The sequence below is a fragment of the Cydia strobilella genome, chromosome Z (genome assembly GCF_947568885.1).
Source record: "Cydia strobilella chromosome Z, ilCydStro3.1, whole genome shotgun sequence".
Classification (NCBI taxonomy): Eukaryota; Metazoa; Arthropoda; class Insecta; order Lepidoptera; family Tortricidae; genus Cydia; species Cydia strobilella.
The window spans coordinates 31711354-31728905 of NC_086068.1; the positions used below are offsets into that span (position 1 = coordinate 31711354).

Sequence of the window (17552 nt, forward strand, 5' to 3'; positions counted from 1 at the left end):
CAAATCTTTCGGCCGCGCCATTAGTGGCTGGATAGTGAGGAGCAGTGAAAGTATGCTTAACACCTGTGACTCTACAAAATTCTTGCCATTATCCATTACGAAGTAAACGGGGAACCCATATCTTACATATAATTTTTCAAATTTAGTTATTGTTAAGCTAGAACCAATATTAGTCATTTGAAAGGCTTCAGGCCATTTGAAATAACTGTCAACAATAATTAGATACATTTTCCCAAATAATGGGCCTAAAAAATCTGCATGGATTCTAAACCATGGTCCCGGAGGTATTGGCCAGCACTTTGTAGCCGCTTCAGACGGGTCATGTTTATTTTCTAAACATAATTTGCAAGAGCCTGCTACCTTTTCAATACTCGTATATTCATTAAGCTTAGGCCACCAAAAGTACGCTTTGGCCATTTCAATCATTCTTGAGTTTCCAAAGTGTGTAAGATGGAGTTCTTCTAAAATAGTTTGTTGTAAGTTTTCTTGTATTACAATTCGATGACCCCACATTATGCAATTTCTGTATGTGCTAATCTCGTGTCTTCTTTAGTAATTTGGGTATATTTTTTTTCTGGCCAACCATCCTGACAATACATAAGTTCCTTAGAAAGAATTTCAGCTTTTTTGGTATTTTTTTGGATTAATTTCTAGTTCAGAGATTTCAATTCAGACTCATTAATATATTTTTCATTTACAATTTCTGTGTTATTTATCCATAATGCATGATACTTTGTATCATCATTATCTTTTGGCAGTCTTGACAAATAATCTGCTGGGTTTCTGTATGTGCTGATGTGTTTAATAGTATAATTAAACGCTGAAAGAAAAATTGCATAATGCTGAAGGCATTCAGCTGCCATTCTGGGTATTGTTTTATGCGGTCCAAATATCCGAGTAAGAGCAGCATTGTATGTCTCTAGCTCAAAGGATCTGCCATATGTGTAATTGTAAAATTTGGTAACCCCAAAGATTATTGCAAAAGCTTCTTTGTCTAAGGTGGTATATTTTTGTTCTGTATTATTTAGTTTTTTGTTAGATTAGTACCTCGGTTTGAAATTATAGCACTAACTCCGTATGCAGAGGCATCGCATGTTAAAATTATCGGGAGATCAGGATTGTAATGGGTTAAATTAGTAGCAGAACCTAATTTTCTTTTTACTAAATTAAAAGCTTTTAGACACTCATCAGTCCAGACAAAAGTTCCCTGCCTTGTACATTCATAAAGTGGGTTCAATATGGGTTCAATATTTTCCTTTATAATTTTAATTCCTTGTCTATCTATTCAATAGCCAAAAACATCTATACTTTTTCGGAAGAACTTACACTTTTCGAAATAAAACTATGAAAACGGATTATATCGCGTATATTGAATTTATAATACATCCCGACGTTTCGAACTCTTTACAGCGTTCGTGGTCAACGGGTGACACACGGGTTACACTTTTCGACTTTTAATTTAAATTCACATTCTTTTAATTTTCTTAAAACCAACTTAAGTGTATTCGTCATTTCCGTCATTGTGTTTCCGCACATATATATATATATATATATATATATATATATATATATATATATATATATATATATATATATCGCAGACCGTCTATTATGAATTTATGACGGCTGCGTATGATGAAATGTCAAATATTGAAATTGTCTATGCTTGAGTGTGTTTGGCTGCGATACAGTGGCTTTTATTTGAATGACCCGAACAGCTGCTTTAATGTATTGGTTACTGGCTGATTCTGATGACAGCGCGAAAGGGGCTGGCATCCTGAGAGAAACCGTCAGTCAGATTTGAATTGGAAAGTGTCGCAGTCAACCTCACTACATTCCTGTTATTTGTATTTTTTCAATTGTATCGTTTTTGCAACGGCATTCATCGAGTATCATTAATCTTCGTCATCAGAAGTGGTAACAATAAAGGTGGAGGTGTACTTCCAAAATGCTACGATTTTCCGACCTCTCCCTTTGCCCTATTCCCACAGAAGAAAATAAGCGCATATAATTTCAGGCGCAAGTAATTGCGTAGTGGTGGTAAGCCCATAAGTAATGGTTACAATCTACTGTTTTATGAAAATACGAGGGGTGGCTGGAAAGTAATCTCCTTTGTCTATTACAATTAGAAAGTCACACTGGCCACTATGTTTTCCAAATGTCTGTTTATTCCTTTTTAAAATTTGCCGCCATTTATTTGTTTATTACGTTTTGCTTTGAATTGGCAGCATTAATTGGTGAATATATCGGAAGAAAAAAGTAAAATGGTAAAAATTGAGCAACGTGCGGTTATTAAGTTCCTCACTCGGGAGGGTAATACTCCATCGCACATCCGAGAACGCATGTTGGCGGTGTTCGGTGACTCATGTCCTTCCGAATTTGTCGTAAAGTTTTGGTCGAAACAATTTAAAAATGGCCGCGAGAGCCTTGAAGACGATCATCGCTGCGGAAGGCCTGTTTCAGCGGTTACTGGTGAAAATGTGGCCGGTGTCAAAAAACTCATTATGGAAGACCGCCGTATTAAGCAGTGGGAGATTGCACGAGATATTGGCATTAGTAAAGAACGGGTGCACCAAATTATTCACGAACATTTGGGAATGTCCAAGGTCAGTGCTCGATGGGTGCCCAGAATGCTGACTCCGTTTGATAAAGAGCGACGTGTCGAGTGCTGCAACGCGTTTTTAGAAATGAGCAAAGGTATGGAGGAAGAAATTGTTTCTAAAATAGTGACTTGTGACGAAACCTGGATTCGCCAATGGGATCCTGAAAGTAAACAGGAGTCCATGCAATGGATATTTAAGGGTGAGAAGCCTTCTCGCAAGTTTAAGGTCCGTCCGTCAGCAGGCAAACTGTAGGCGACAATTTTTTGGGATGCCGAGGGGATTTTATTAATAGATTATCTACCAAAAAATACTACGATGAATGGTACATATTATGCAAACTTATTATATCAGCTCCGAGAAAAAATAAAACAGACACGACGAGGCAAACTTGCCAAAGGAATTCTTATATTGCACGACAACGCCCCGTGCACACCGCTCAAGTTGTGAAGGCAGCTATGAAAGCAAACGGCTACGAACAGCTGGATCACCCACCTTATAGCCCAGATTTAGCCCCCTGCGACTACTTTTTGTTCAGGCTTTTAAAAAAAGACCTAAGAGGGCGGCGATTTTTGACCGATGAAGACATGAAGTCTGCAGTAAACGAGCATTTTGACAGCAAAACAAAAGAATATTATTTTAGCGGTCTAATGTCACTTTATGACAAATGCAATAAGTGCATTTCTCTTACAGGAGACTATATAGAAAAATAAAAAAAAACTAGCCACGACAGTTTTTTACTTCATACTTAGGTATATTACTTTCCAGCCACCCCTCGTACATCTGGTGAGTTTTCGATGTTTAATATGGATAAGTAAATTGAATGTAATGTATGTTGTATTGTTCCCCATGCCAAAGTTTGACACAAAATAATTTTGATTATCCCGTTACATTTGCGAGCCCATGTGGTTTATTATTAAACTATGCCAAAATACAATAGCCTGCTGCTTATGTATCTTAGATTTATAACAGTGTTTATACGTCTTCAGAGCATAAGAACACATAACTTCAAAGATTTTTATAATCGATACATGTCGATAAAATCCACAAATAAACAGTTTGTCAATGTCAACTGCAATATGTGCATCGTGGGTAGGAGCGATCCTTCAGCTCAGTCTCCGCCACACCAGCCGCCACCACTAGTCACCAGCCGGACACGAATTTAGAAAGCTGCAGCAAGTAGGCTAGGAGCTTCAGTTTTGTAAAGCAGGATTTCCTGGAATCATTATTTTTAGGGCATGAATTCCATGCAACGCGAATTGGCATGGTTTCCTCTATGCAGATTTAAGACGATTCTCGCTGATTTGGCCTTGACCGTCTGGGCAAATGTACCCGCTTCACCCCGCACTCACTGCGATCGTACGTGAATTTTGACTCGCGGCACGGCAATGAGGTTCAAAGAATATAATAAGACAGCCCAGAGACGCGCCGATGGCGCGATATTCGTATTTGTGTATCTTTTGACTGCAAAGACTGCTTTGCAGCTATTTTGTCCTTTGAGTATGAGTAGATTATGCATTTAGTGGAGGTCGAAAATTATAAGAAAAATATATTAATTAATAGTGCGTTTATAGTTTTTTTATCTCTTTAATAAATTAATAAATATAAATAATGCCATTAATAGTTAACTTGTAAACTAAGTACTACATTTTTAGAATCGTTACCTTACTATTAAACTATTGTTTTTTTCGAGTTAATCAATATAGGCAAATAAAATAGGTAATCAATTTCAAACTATTAGTTATAGTCGGAACTATTTTTTTCCTGTGACTTGTAGTTTTTTCATAAAAAACACTACTACATGCCGTTTTGCTACTAGGTATGCTTTTACCTATTTCTACTAAACGGCAATTCGATTAAAATTATCTTGAAATTAAACATTTTTTAACAGTTCTGTAAATAGTTCTGTAAATACAATGTTCTGCGGTGGCTGGGGCATGTGCAACGCATGGAAAATGCACGCCTGCCCAGACAAACCAAGCGCAACGTGGGACGCCCATTACTCCGCTTTAAGGACTGCGTAAAGCGCGACATGGTTGCGTTTAACATCAACTGCGGCTCATGGGAAGACCTGGCAACAAACCGCGCTGAGAGGAGGAACAGCCTGTTAAGAGGTCGCGAAACCCACGATAGGTCCTGGTTTCAGGACTTGGCCCGAAAACGCGCAATAAGACACATCCGCGATGAGGGTCGCCTCGCTGTGGACCCTCAATGTACTTTTGCTAGTTATAGATGTGGACGACTGTGCCGTTCAAGGATCGGGTTATTTAGCCACGAGCGACGCTGTCGTTAGATAACACAACTCAGGGATGCTGCTTAAATCATCTGTAAAGATGGACAAGGCCTAATGATGATGATGAAATACAATGTAGCTTATAGCTTACAAATACAAATAGTTTATTAACATAAAGGTTGTTTACATGTGCATCGATAATCATAATCATAATCATCTTTATTTATAAAACCAATTTATACGTCAACAGTCGATTTATAATTATTTACAATTTATACATACATTATTTAAAAAAAAAAATTATTGTAATTAAGTGTACTATTTCTACAATGTTCATTATTTGTGTGCACAGAACTCTTGGTAGGTGTAGAATGGGTGCTCGACAAGCCAGTTTTTTAATCGGCGCTTAAAGCTAATTAAATTGGGAGCTTCGACGATATTTCTGGGCAGTTTATTATAAACAGTGGGCCCCATTACATGGGTGAGCTTATTTGATTTCATAAGTTTGCGACCTACACTAACTAGTTTCTCGGCATTCCTAGTGTTAAAGTTATGTATCATTGCATTCGTTTTGTAGTTCGATATATTGGCCCTTACGTACATAGCTACCTGCATAACCATAATTGAAGGCAGTGTGAGTATGCCTAATTTCTAAAGCAATTCCTTTGCTGGCGTATCTGGAGGTACCCGTGCGATACACCGAATTGCCCGTTTCTGGAGTCGGAACACTCTTTCCCATTGGGCACAGCGGCCCCAGAGTTCTGCACCATACTGAATAAGGGAATGAACAGTGGCAAAGTAGCACGACCGGACCACCTCTGGTCTTCTTCTAGGTCTAGTTCTAGGTCTTCGCTACCCGGCCAAGGGCGAAGCATGCGCTTCCGAGTTTACAGCACAGTTTGTTGACGTGCTGGTCCCACTTTAGTCCACTGTCAATCTCAAAACCCAGGAAGGTGGTAGAGGCAGCTTGCTCGAGAGCTTTTCCGTCCAACCTAACAGTCAGTGGCATCGCACAACGGCCTGACAGGTTAAAATGTATATAATGTGTCTTCTTAAGATTTAGGGCAAGTCCGTTGCACTCGCACCACTGAGCCATCTTAGCTGCCGTTTCATTTAGTGCCATGCCGATGTCTTCTATTGTAGGTGCAGTGACCACCGCCGCTACATCGTCTGCGTACATTAAAATCTCAGCTGATTGTATCGTATCAGGTAAGTCATTTAGTAACAGCGAAAACAATATATTTGAGATTGACGATCCTTGCGCTACACCCATGTCTGCCTCCAGGGGATCAGATCTGATACTTCCTCCATCTCCAACTACTTTGGGATCTATTGTGGAGTAGGCTCTTTAGTAGGGACAGTGACGAGTCATTTATGCCATAATGTTGTAGCTTACAGGTGAGTAAGGCGTAATCAGCAACGTCAAACGCCTTGGATAGGTCGCAGCACAAGATTGCCACCTGCTGCTGACCCTCTCTAGCGGCCATGATACGGCGAACCAGTTCGCGGGTTAAGGATGTCGTAGACCTTGCTGCATGATACGCATACTGCCTGTCTGATAGCGCATTCGTTACAAGTAAGAAATCTGTGAGCCGGCTACTGAGGCCGCATTCAAAAACCTTAACTATTGCTGGTATAATCGAAACAGGCCTGTAGGCATCTACATCGCCTCTTTCCATCAGTCAACAGCACATCTGCGACATCTAACAGCGGAGTGCTATTTTTTCCCCGTTCTTTATTAATTACAGACCACATACATTTTGAAACATTAGTGCTAGATTTAATTAAATTAATGTAATAAGTCGATTTTTTATTCCTTATTAAGTTTTCATAGTGAATTTTCATGTCAGATATATCCATCTGACTCCAAACTAGGCTGAGCCTGTGTCTTGGAAGTCTGCGAGAGCGATTGACAATTATGTCCACATTATACATTGCTTAATACTAAAAGTAATTACTACAATATAAGCTAAAGAATACAGAATAACTAAACTAAATGATCTAAACATGTTATTCGAGTTTCGGCGTGAGCGTGTGTTTGTGTGGGTGGTGTGTGTGTGTGCCAAAAAGGAGTGTGTGCAGGTTTGTATTATGTGGGTAGGTTAAGCCTTCGTTGTCAGTTTTTCCGTCTCAGCATAAGATAAAGTATTCAACCATCTTGTCACTTTAACTTTGACATTGTGAACATGTCATATGTCACTATTTTTTTTAAATAAATTGAGCATTATTCATCATTTCCTGCGTAGGTAAAACAAAACAGGTGTGGCCGGCACCCGGCAGTCGCGTGCTAGCTTTGTGACGAGGAACCCCTACAAACTTTCAACCGCTCTTTAACCACTTTAGAGGATGAATTTTTAAAAACGCTGAATAATAATAATAATATTCTTTATTGTGCACAATGAAACATGATTAAATACAGCAAATTAACATAAAAAACTAAGCAGCAACAGGCGGTCTTATCGCTTAAAAGCGATCTCTTCCAGACAACCTTCAGGTAGTAGAAATTAGCGCAAGGAAGAAATATGTATAAGGGTAGCAAAAATAAATGGAGAACGAGTACAGGAAAAAAAAAAATATCAGCACAACTAAATATATAACAATATCAATACATGCATAAATGTAATATATACAATAAATATATATATATATGTCGGAGCGAGACTCCAGAAGGACACATTGCAGCGTTACATTTCAGTTTTAGACGCCTGTATACAATCGATTAGCAAAGTTTTGCTATGTATTACTCAGTTGATAATGTAATTTATCGAGTTTTGTAGAGAGTAACGCCATCTATTGGCATTCTTGTTGAAATAAGATTAGGTACAGGCTTCGGAACGTCAAGTGGTTTAGCTTGCGTGAAGTTAGGTACGAGTTGGCAGTTTTGTTGGTAACTGGTCAAGTAAGTTGGCCTACATTCACTTTGGTGGGAGCGATTTAGGCTCCGCCGCTCCGCGGCATTCATTCAAGGATTCTCGATCGGACCGTGCTAGATATCGGACGTTAACCAACCTCGTGCCTAAACTCACTACGTTCCTGAAGGCTTATACCTGAAGGATTATTTTGAAAGCTTATAGATTCCAACATTATTTAATCATTTAGCTAAGTGTTTTATTCCAAGTGTTAATTTGATTTCTTATGAGTCATTAGAGGTTTACTATTGTAAAATTAGAAAATAAGTGTTGTTTTGAAAAGATATGTCCCGCCGAGTTTGTTGCCGGTCCCATATAGGGTTAAATCTTCTCGGGTCAAGAGGTGTACGGTTGGAACCGGAATAGCTCTGTTTGACGTTCATAATCGCATTGTAATATGCCCACCTACTTGAATAAAGATTTGAACGTTTAATTGTAATTCTTTTATTTTAAATTAAATCGATTTCCGTTGCTAGTGTGACTAGTTATTTTTATTATTTAGTACGAAAGTATAATAGGCACTAGGTTGATGAGTCCGTAGTATTATTTCATACACTGGTAGCAGTGGTAGCATACTATTTAGCTGTGTAGGCATACATCGATGTACTGCGCCCACTACCGCCACCGCTATAGGCCACCACACCACCACGTCCCCCCATTATCCACGACATATATATATATTCATACATACATACATAAACATATCACACAATACAGATAGACAGACAGAATCTAATAATTAACGAGTTTGAGGAAGGGACAGATAGTGGATTTTGAGCTGAGCCTTAAAAATGGGGAGTGATTTAGCTCGTCTTAGCTGAAATTACTTTTCTAGTATTCTAATAATATGCCTCTATATTTATTTATTTAAGCGTATGGCGTAATATTGTAGGCAGTATATATGCTAATATTATAACTTATAGGTATTATAAGTCGACATCCAACGCAGCCATCCGATCGCGTCAGGTGTCAGATTGGTAGGGTGTGTCTTCCGGGCTGCCTTGGAAACGTCTCTTTTAGCATCGTTCAACGATGTGCTGGGTAGATTGGTCTTCAAGGCCGCAGTTACACAACGGGCTCTCTTTCCATCCCCATTTGTGTCGCATATAGTAGTTGCACCTGCTATGACCTGTGCGGATTCTGTTGAGGCGGCCCCAGTATTTCTTCTGCAGCGAGAAGCCCTTCTGAGTAGCGTGTTGGGTACTTTTGTGTACAAAATAGACCTTTACCTATAGATCACAGGAAAACCTATTAGAAATGTGCAGTCAAGCGTGAGTTGGACTTAATTACTTAGTTTATGATCCGACTCCTACGGGTTTTTTAAAGACATTTCACTCACGTTTCACATAAAAAATACGTTGTTTAAATTGTGTAATGTACGGAACCCTTGGAACGCGAGTCCGACTCGCACTTGGCCGGTTTTTTTTAATATAAAACGCACGACATTTGATTCCGAGTGACATGAGAATAAAGACTTCATTCGTTTGTCTATAATTTAAAAAAAACATTCGTCTTGACGGAGGATCGAATTGCCGCCATTACTGCTGTCATTGTTTGTTGGTTTTTTGACGTTTTTGCTGTTACGAAAGTAGAATTGTGAAAAATTGTTTGTAATTTACATTTTAGTTGAAAATATGAGTAGTTTGTTTTTGTATTTGTTCAAATTTATTTTTTATTGCATTATTTTAATATCTATAGTCTTTAGATATTTTACAGGTAGCACTAGTAGCAATGCAGGTCATTTCTCTACCGCTTCTGAACCCATCTTAAAGTACTTATGATATTTGTGTAGATAAAGTAGTGTATGCAACTGTACATAATTAGGCCTTACAAAACTCGTGTGATTCTATTATGAAACTCACTGACGCTCGTTTCATAAAACCACACTTCTGTTTTAGGGCCTCTCATTATGTATCAGTTGCATAAACTACTATTATTATGTAATGTCATAACGAGAAAGAAAATTGTATTGAAACTATGTATTTAAAAGCATAGCCATGGGCCACATTTATTTTCGTAGTACATATTTAGCAGGTTTATTAAACAACGTTTGAACACTGAACTTCACAGAAAGTAGAATCGATTAACATCGATAAACAATTATCAGAAATTAAATAATAAATAAATAAATAAAACGTTTATTGACAGCCAAGGATCACCCATGAAAAATTTACAGACATAACTACAATTACACTATTTAACACTAATTGCTACTTAACTAAACTTACAATAAATAAATTGCAAATATGTCACAAGTACATCATACATCGTTCTTTCCGATTCTCATCTCGGTGTAGAGACAGCCAATATCGGAAAAATAGATCATCAGTAAAAGTTGGTAAAAGATTATCAGTAAAAGTCGAAAAGGATATAAACATACCAACATCCATGTCAAGTTTAAGTGTGTCCTCTATTTGGCATGACATTAAGTATCCTAATATGAAAACGCATATTCTCTAAGTAATATGCGTATAAATTTACACAATTTTGAATGGCTTTAACGTGATGACTGATGAACCATAACTTCAACATTAATAAAAATGGGTATCGCATTAATAGTTATTTGTATACTAATATGAGAGCAATAGTGTCTAATAATAGTGTAGCCTAAATTATCAAAATCCTAACCACATGAACTGATAAAATGTTAAAGAGTACGTCTTAAACACTTAATAACCTGAGATACCGACAAGGAAAGGCACTGCGATACCACAGAACACCTGTCTCCATGCCCAAATCATGTGATGGCTGCGGCAATGATGACTTCATCGTCGACCACGCTCTCTGCTGCAAAACGGGTGGCTTAATAACACGACGCCAGAACGAAATTAGAGATCTATTTTGTGAGCTATGCCAGCACGCTTAAGGGAAGGTGGTCAGAAAACCCATCATCACCGATAGCGACGGTGGACTTCGCGGGGATCTCTGCAGAGCTGCCGCGGTGTCTGGGATGCACAGAGGGAGGCGTTATTTCATATCCGTGTCGTAGACACCGACGCCCCCTCTTATATCTCACGTCCGGTATTATCCGTCCTAAAATCCGCCGAAGAAGAGAAAACCGGTGAAACAGAATCCTTAGTGTAGTAATGGGCTGGCTAAGATCCAAAATTATGATTTCGATCATCCGAGCCACCAGCATGTGTGGCTAGCTAACCCGGTGAACTTCGTTTCACCTACGTACATTTATGTTTTTTTTTTGCACGTATACGTGGGTACCTTCATTTTTTTCGGTTGGTATCGGTTGTGGTACATCACTATTATATGAGTTCAACGAAACAGGCAACATTAAGGGCCTTCCACACTCATACGCGAAGCCGCGAGTGTGGAGTGGGCTTTATACATAAACTCCCCCCCTCCTTGTCACACTTGGTCACATTTGGCAAACCCCTCCACCCCTGGTGTGACGTCATATTTTTTCAATGAAATCGGCAAATTGTATTAAGTAAGTATTAATAATATTTGATCAAAATATTTCTGACAAAAGAAAAATTAGTAATTTTATAACCCAAAACAGTCAGGAAAGAAAATTAAACGATTAAAAACGATTATCGTTCCAAAAACTTGTTATTTAACTGTACAGCGAATAAAATAAGTTAAAGTGACGTCACAAAGCTTGTGATTCCCCCCTCCCCCATGTCACATCATGTCGCATTTTCTTGACCCCTATACGTGTGATGTAATTAATGGATGACCCCCTAAGCTTGTGGTATATAACGCGATTTTTTCAAATTATGTATTACCGAAAGTATAAAATAAAGCAGCATGGGTCATGGATGCTCAATTGGCGGTACCATTGTCGACAATATCAGCTATTCAGATGATATGGTGCTGCTGTGCCCCTCGATCAGCGCTCTTGTCAAACTGTTAAAGGTCACGGTTCAAGTACCTTGGGCACTGGGTCACCGAGGACCTCCAAGATGATGCTGACATGGAAAGGGAGCGCAGGGCATTGTCAGTAAGGTGTAACATGCTGTCACGTAGGTTCGCACGGTGTGACAGAGACCCTTTTTAAGGCTTTTTGTCAGTCCTTTTACGCGTGCAGCCTGTGGACAAATTACACGAAAAAGACCCTTAATGCCCTGCGCTTCCAATACAATAATGGTTTCCGCATGCTGATGGGACTAGGGCTAGGGCTAGAGTGGAGGCGTTCAGTGCTATAATCCGCAAACGTATACTACCTCCCTCACACACACACATTTTACCACTTTGGAAGTGTCTCTCGTGGAAACTATTCACTTTAAAAAAAAATGATATTAGAAACCTCAATATCATTTTTGAAGACCTATCCACAGATACCCCACACGTATGAGTTCGATGAAAAAATTTTTTTTGAGATTCAGGTCTAAATATGGGGAACCCCCAAAATTTATTGATTTTTTTCTATTTTTGTATGAAAATCCTAATGCGGTTCACAGAATACATCTACTTACCAAGTTTCAACAGTATAGTTCTTATAGTTTCGGAAAATAGTGGCTGTGAAATACGGACGGACCGACAGACAGACAGCCAGACATGGCGAATCTATAAGGGTTCCGTTTTTTGCCATTTGGCTACGGAACCCTAAAAACGGCTTCAACGTTAATACAAACCATGCCATTACACTATGCTCCATCTCCATCTAGACGTTAGCCAGTTTAAAGCTTTGCTTCAGGTTTAGATACATACTGTATAATGCAATTTATAGAAGAGTCTAGATAGCGTACCTACATTTTTTTAGGACAGTTTTGGTGGCCGGTGCAAATTATAAGTTATAAGGCCGTTTGAAATTACAAGACGCCCTAAAATATTTTTTGAGCTAACCATTCGTAATTTTTACATTGTATGATTATATTTATTTAATAAGCCCCACTAAACCTGTGCCTCCAGTGTAAAAGGGTTAAACTCAAAAACTGCCATTTTTCAGTATGGCCGATAAACGTTTCAAACCGTGTTTTCTCTGGATTCTTTAAAAAAAAAATTAGGTTTTTGTTTTTAGTTGAGATAGGTGATGAATAATAAATTTTCATTTAAATTGACCTGGCTTTTGTGAACGTAACAGAAATATTGGCTTTCAAAAAAAACATATCCCTTTTCACAAAAATAATGAATGTGCACTTTTTCTAGCGTTGCTAAAATCTTTTTTAACTTTTGTATTGTGTAAAGAAACCATTTGGGGAATTCAATATAGCATTTTTTTAGTATGATGGTAAAAAAACCAAACCAAAAATAATAATATCAATGTAATTAAAGAGTGAGGTATCTTTAATTTTTCTGCTGAAATTGCTAATGGTTCAGTACAACAGGGCAGTTGTACTTGATGGTTTTTCTTCCCCACCTTTGTTTTCCTTTTTTGTTATGTTTCCCAATTATTTCAAAATCAGTCTCATTCCAGTTTTATTTCCTTCTACAGGACTTTGTTTGATATTTGAATTTACTTACCTCTACTTATTTACAAGAACTTTTCCTTTTTTTCGTTTACTTTTCTTGCAGTGAATTCAGTTTTCTATAGCACACTGAAGTTATAAAAGTCATGATGACACGAGCGGGACTCTCGGGAGTTTTGGGAGTCGAGCGGCGTACGCGCCGCCGACCCCTCTTCTGCAGCCCGCGAATCCTATTGACTTCCACCGTTTTGACTTAATTTTGCACAACATCGAACAGTTTATTTAATTTTATGATAACACTACATTTTTTCAATGTGAACGTAAAATATGAATGGAATAACATTGTAAAAGTGGGCTAAATTTACTTTATTTCACATTGACCAACTAAAAATTAAATATGAAAAGGAATCTATGTGAACATTAACCATAATCGTTGACTCAATTTAGCTAAACTAGATTGTGAAAAACGATCAAAGTAAATGAATTTATACCCCTTTACATATCATGAAATCCTAAAAATTGTTTGTGGATCATAAAAAAACTTAAGTTTTGCCGTCATTCACGAACTAGACCCGGTAGTTGAAATAGATCTAAGTGAATTTTGATTTCTTGACACCGAATGTTACTTGAAATGTAGTTTATTCACTAAGATTAAACTTTACTTTAACCATCGTGCGTAACACGATTCTTAAGTACCGATTTTTTAACTAGATAATATGAAAATAAATCGTTTTGAACATAATAGTAAAGATTTTTGGCAAACTTTAACCCTTTCACACAATCGATATCTCAGCAATTAGAAGTCGTAGGGCTGTAAGTGTCAACACAAAAGATGTAGTTTTATAATATAAACCTGTTACTAGCAAAATTTGTAATTTGGACGAACTCGACTTCCCTTTTACACTGGAGGCACAGAAACAACCTACTAAATAAATTTGGGACCGTTTCTGTGGCGGATGTGGATTTAAAGACCGTTTTTAGGGTTCCGTATCCAAAGGGTAAAAACGGGACCCTATTACTAAGACTCCGCTGTCCGTCTGTCCATCTGTCTGTCTGTCACCAGGCTGTATCTCATGAACCGTGATAGCTAGACAGTTGAAATTTTCACAGATGATGTATTTCTGTTGCCGCTATAACAACAAATACTAAAAAGTAAGGAACCCTCGGTGGGCGAGTCCGACTCGCACTTGGCCGGTTTTTTTTTAGAAACGGTGGTTACATAATGAAAGTAGCGAATTAGTTTTATAATGGGTTTTATACTTTTGAGTGTTTTGTATCAGTACCGGTTTATCTTAATTTAAAGATACAGTGAAAAAAACGGTCGTCCATACTGTTTTTAGTATATTTTCTACAATAAAATCAAATCTACGTTGACAAAAAATCAAAATTTAAATGGTTTATAACCATTTTGTTTTGCATATATTTAATAATTTTGAAATAAAATAGTGGTGTCATAATGGTACCCCATTAGTCAACTTTTTTAAATGTAGACTTCCTTTATAATTTGTAGGGATTACTTATACTTTAGACCATTACCTCTAACCACATATTTTGCTTGTCTGGTGTCTAAGAGACTTTTGATCTCTTCAGAAATAAAGTTGTACGGTACCTTTTATGGTTTTGGGTAAATATTTATGTTTATTTTATTTTCGTATTGTAAAAAGGGCTTTTATTTATTATTATTTATTTATTTAATAAAATAAAGAATATTCTTACAATAATTATAGCCCCGCAAAACTCAATAAAGAGTTTGACTGTGGGGTCATCAGTCTCTAGTTACATATGTACTTAACTTAATTTTATAGTAGTGCAATTACTACAAAATATTGAGGTAGTGTATTGTTAACATAGATTTAAATTTAGACTTGTTATTTTCACATCTTATGGCTTCGGGCAAACTATTAAGCAAAAATATGGAATTCTTTTCCTAAGAGTTCTATCCCCGTAGTAGTTATTAATTCTAGGAACGCATAGTTTGCCTGCTTGTCTGTGAAGTTTTAGTTAAGCTTAGAAGTTTAAGTTTCTTGCCTTAAAAATTGCTAGTTTCATATTAAGTTTCTGGCAACTCTTAAGTTTGATTTGTAAATTGATCATTATGCGTATTTCATTTAAATTTTAAACATTTTATGCGATTCAATAACTACTAAGTTCGCGAACTTGTTATACATTATTTAATGAGCATTCTGCTATGATATTAAAATTACCTATACCTACGTGATAATATACTTAGACCGAGTACATGTTTTCTTTAACATATATTATCTAAGCAAAATTGAATTGACTAGGTAACAGAAAATCTGAGCTTTTGATTTAGGTATATTTTTGTCCCTTTGATCTAATTTTGCTCGAGGCCTAACATAACATAAATATGTCTGAATCATCTTATTTTGCCTCCTTTTGGAATTTTGTTGGATTTTTCCGCTTTAGTTGAATTGCCTGGCACAATAAAGTGACTTGATACCAGGTACTCGCCTCGATTTTCATACCGACTTATATGTTATTATTATATAATTTTTTTTTTTTTTAATATGTTGATTGTTATTCCACTTACCGTGTGGCTTGTTGAATAAGAGTATACATATTTGAAATAAATTAAATAACTAACTAACTTCTCAATAGGGTATTTGACAACATTAAAAATATATAACGAATTGTTGTCATCCTGAAAGATAATAAACTAATAAAGTATATTTCACTATATTTGGATATAAATTATGTTATTTTTTGGAAAATAAACGAAAGAAAATATAATATTTTTTGAAATATCATCAGGGACGTGAACGCTCTGTGATTGGTCAACGCTCGAATGACGTCACACGCGGGTAAACATTCTTGATTGTCTTGAGTGTTTTAACTGTTTTATTTGTATTTAGTTAATTTTAGTTATTGTTCCAGTTTTCTAATATATTCCGATTTATCCGTATATCTAGTGGCACAATATTCATAAGAATCTCAAAATGGAGCCGATTATCTACAACAAAAGAAAAAGTAAGAAAAAGTATGCTACCAAAGATAGATATAACTCCGTAATATATGGATACAGTCTAAGGAAAAAACGTGCCTCGAAAATCAAGAAAATTTGACTCTCGATCAGAGGGCGCTACTAGCTTTGGCCTACTGTCGTATAGATGGCGTTGACGGTTTCGTTTGTTATTTAACAATTTTTACGCATATCAGTGAAAGAACATGGGCCAAAATCATAAAAATAATTAATGCAAATAAAAAAAAATCATTTATCCATATTTAAATACATTTTATCGTATTTTTATAAATCTTCATTTTTAGTTTTAAAGTGTGTCGATAGATGGCAGTGAATTTACTGGGGTTACAAAATTTACTATGACAGTACCGCTCTAGTATAAGTTACTCTATGATGCTACTAACTACTAATGCTGAAAGAGCTATGTTATGAGGTTATCTAGTAATACATTAAATACCTAGATCTTGGTTCGTGAAATAGAACAAAATCCGCTGCTTTAAGTACCATATTTATTTACAGTTAAATATTACTTACATCGAAGTGGTCTGCACACATAAAAACATTTGTATGCGCTAAAATGCTCTTTGGGTCTCTTCGCGCTAGTAGTACTATTAGTTATTCTGTGGCGCTAGTTTTAACCACATTTTTCGTTTTTTGGGATTCGTTGGAATGGAAACAAACGATTTGTCTGGATGTTTTATAGTCGTACTTGAACATTGCGGCACTATACACCATTAATATACCATTTTACAGTGAAATAATCAATTCAATGCAATAAACCATAAGATTATCTAAGGTCATTAACTGAGTTTACTTGCGCGTGACGTCACACGTGTCACGTGATTAGCCCCTCTGCAAAAACAGCGTTTAAGATGCGTTCAAAATAAATAAACTAACATTGTTTTTTTATATTTAATACAGTAAATTTCACGGAAATATCAATGTAGTGTAATTATTAAGTCATAAACAATAAATTAAAACCATTTTCAAAAATTAGTCAAATAGCCTATAAGTAAACCCATATCAAAATAAATTTCCAAACTCAAAATAATTATTTAACTATACCTTTGTCCTTGACGAAATTAACTATTTTGTTTGTCAATTTTAAATCATCATCCTTGTCTTTAGGAGCGCTCGACTGCATTATTCTCCAGCGACACGTTACAGCATTTTTACTCATTTTCGTTATTCATACCAAACACATTGTTCTTTAACATTATAACTCGATTTGTATGGCACTTATTTAAAACTGATAAAATTAAGATAATATACTTAATCTGCTAAATGTAGCAAGAATGAACTTCGACTGTGAGAGAAGTAGTGATATGATACCGCATATTTAGTACGGTAAAGTAAATGACTTGCAATTCGAGTGCCATTGGCGGCTTATACATTTTGATACTAGTGTATTTAAATATCAAATTGTGCAATTTTTAGACGCGCCGTCATTTGTACCCTTGTGTCCTT

At 36.6% G+C, this 17552-nt stretch overlaps 1 long non-coding RNA gene across 1 annotated transcript in view; it reads right to left on the bottom strand.

Annotated features, from left to right (window-relative positions):
- The window catches only part of LOC134754504 (uncharacterized), a 579708-nt gene extending 567479 nt beyond the window's left edge, over positions 1-12229 (bottom strand). Inside the window, exon 1 of the long non-coding RNA XR_010128910.1 lies at positions 11972-12229. This is a non-coding gene — a long non-coding RNA (uncharacterized LOC134754504). The remainder of the gene's footprint in view (positions 1-11971) is intronic.
- Positions 12230-17552: the final 5323 nt, after the last annotated feature.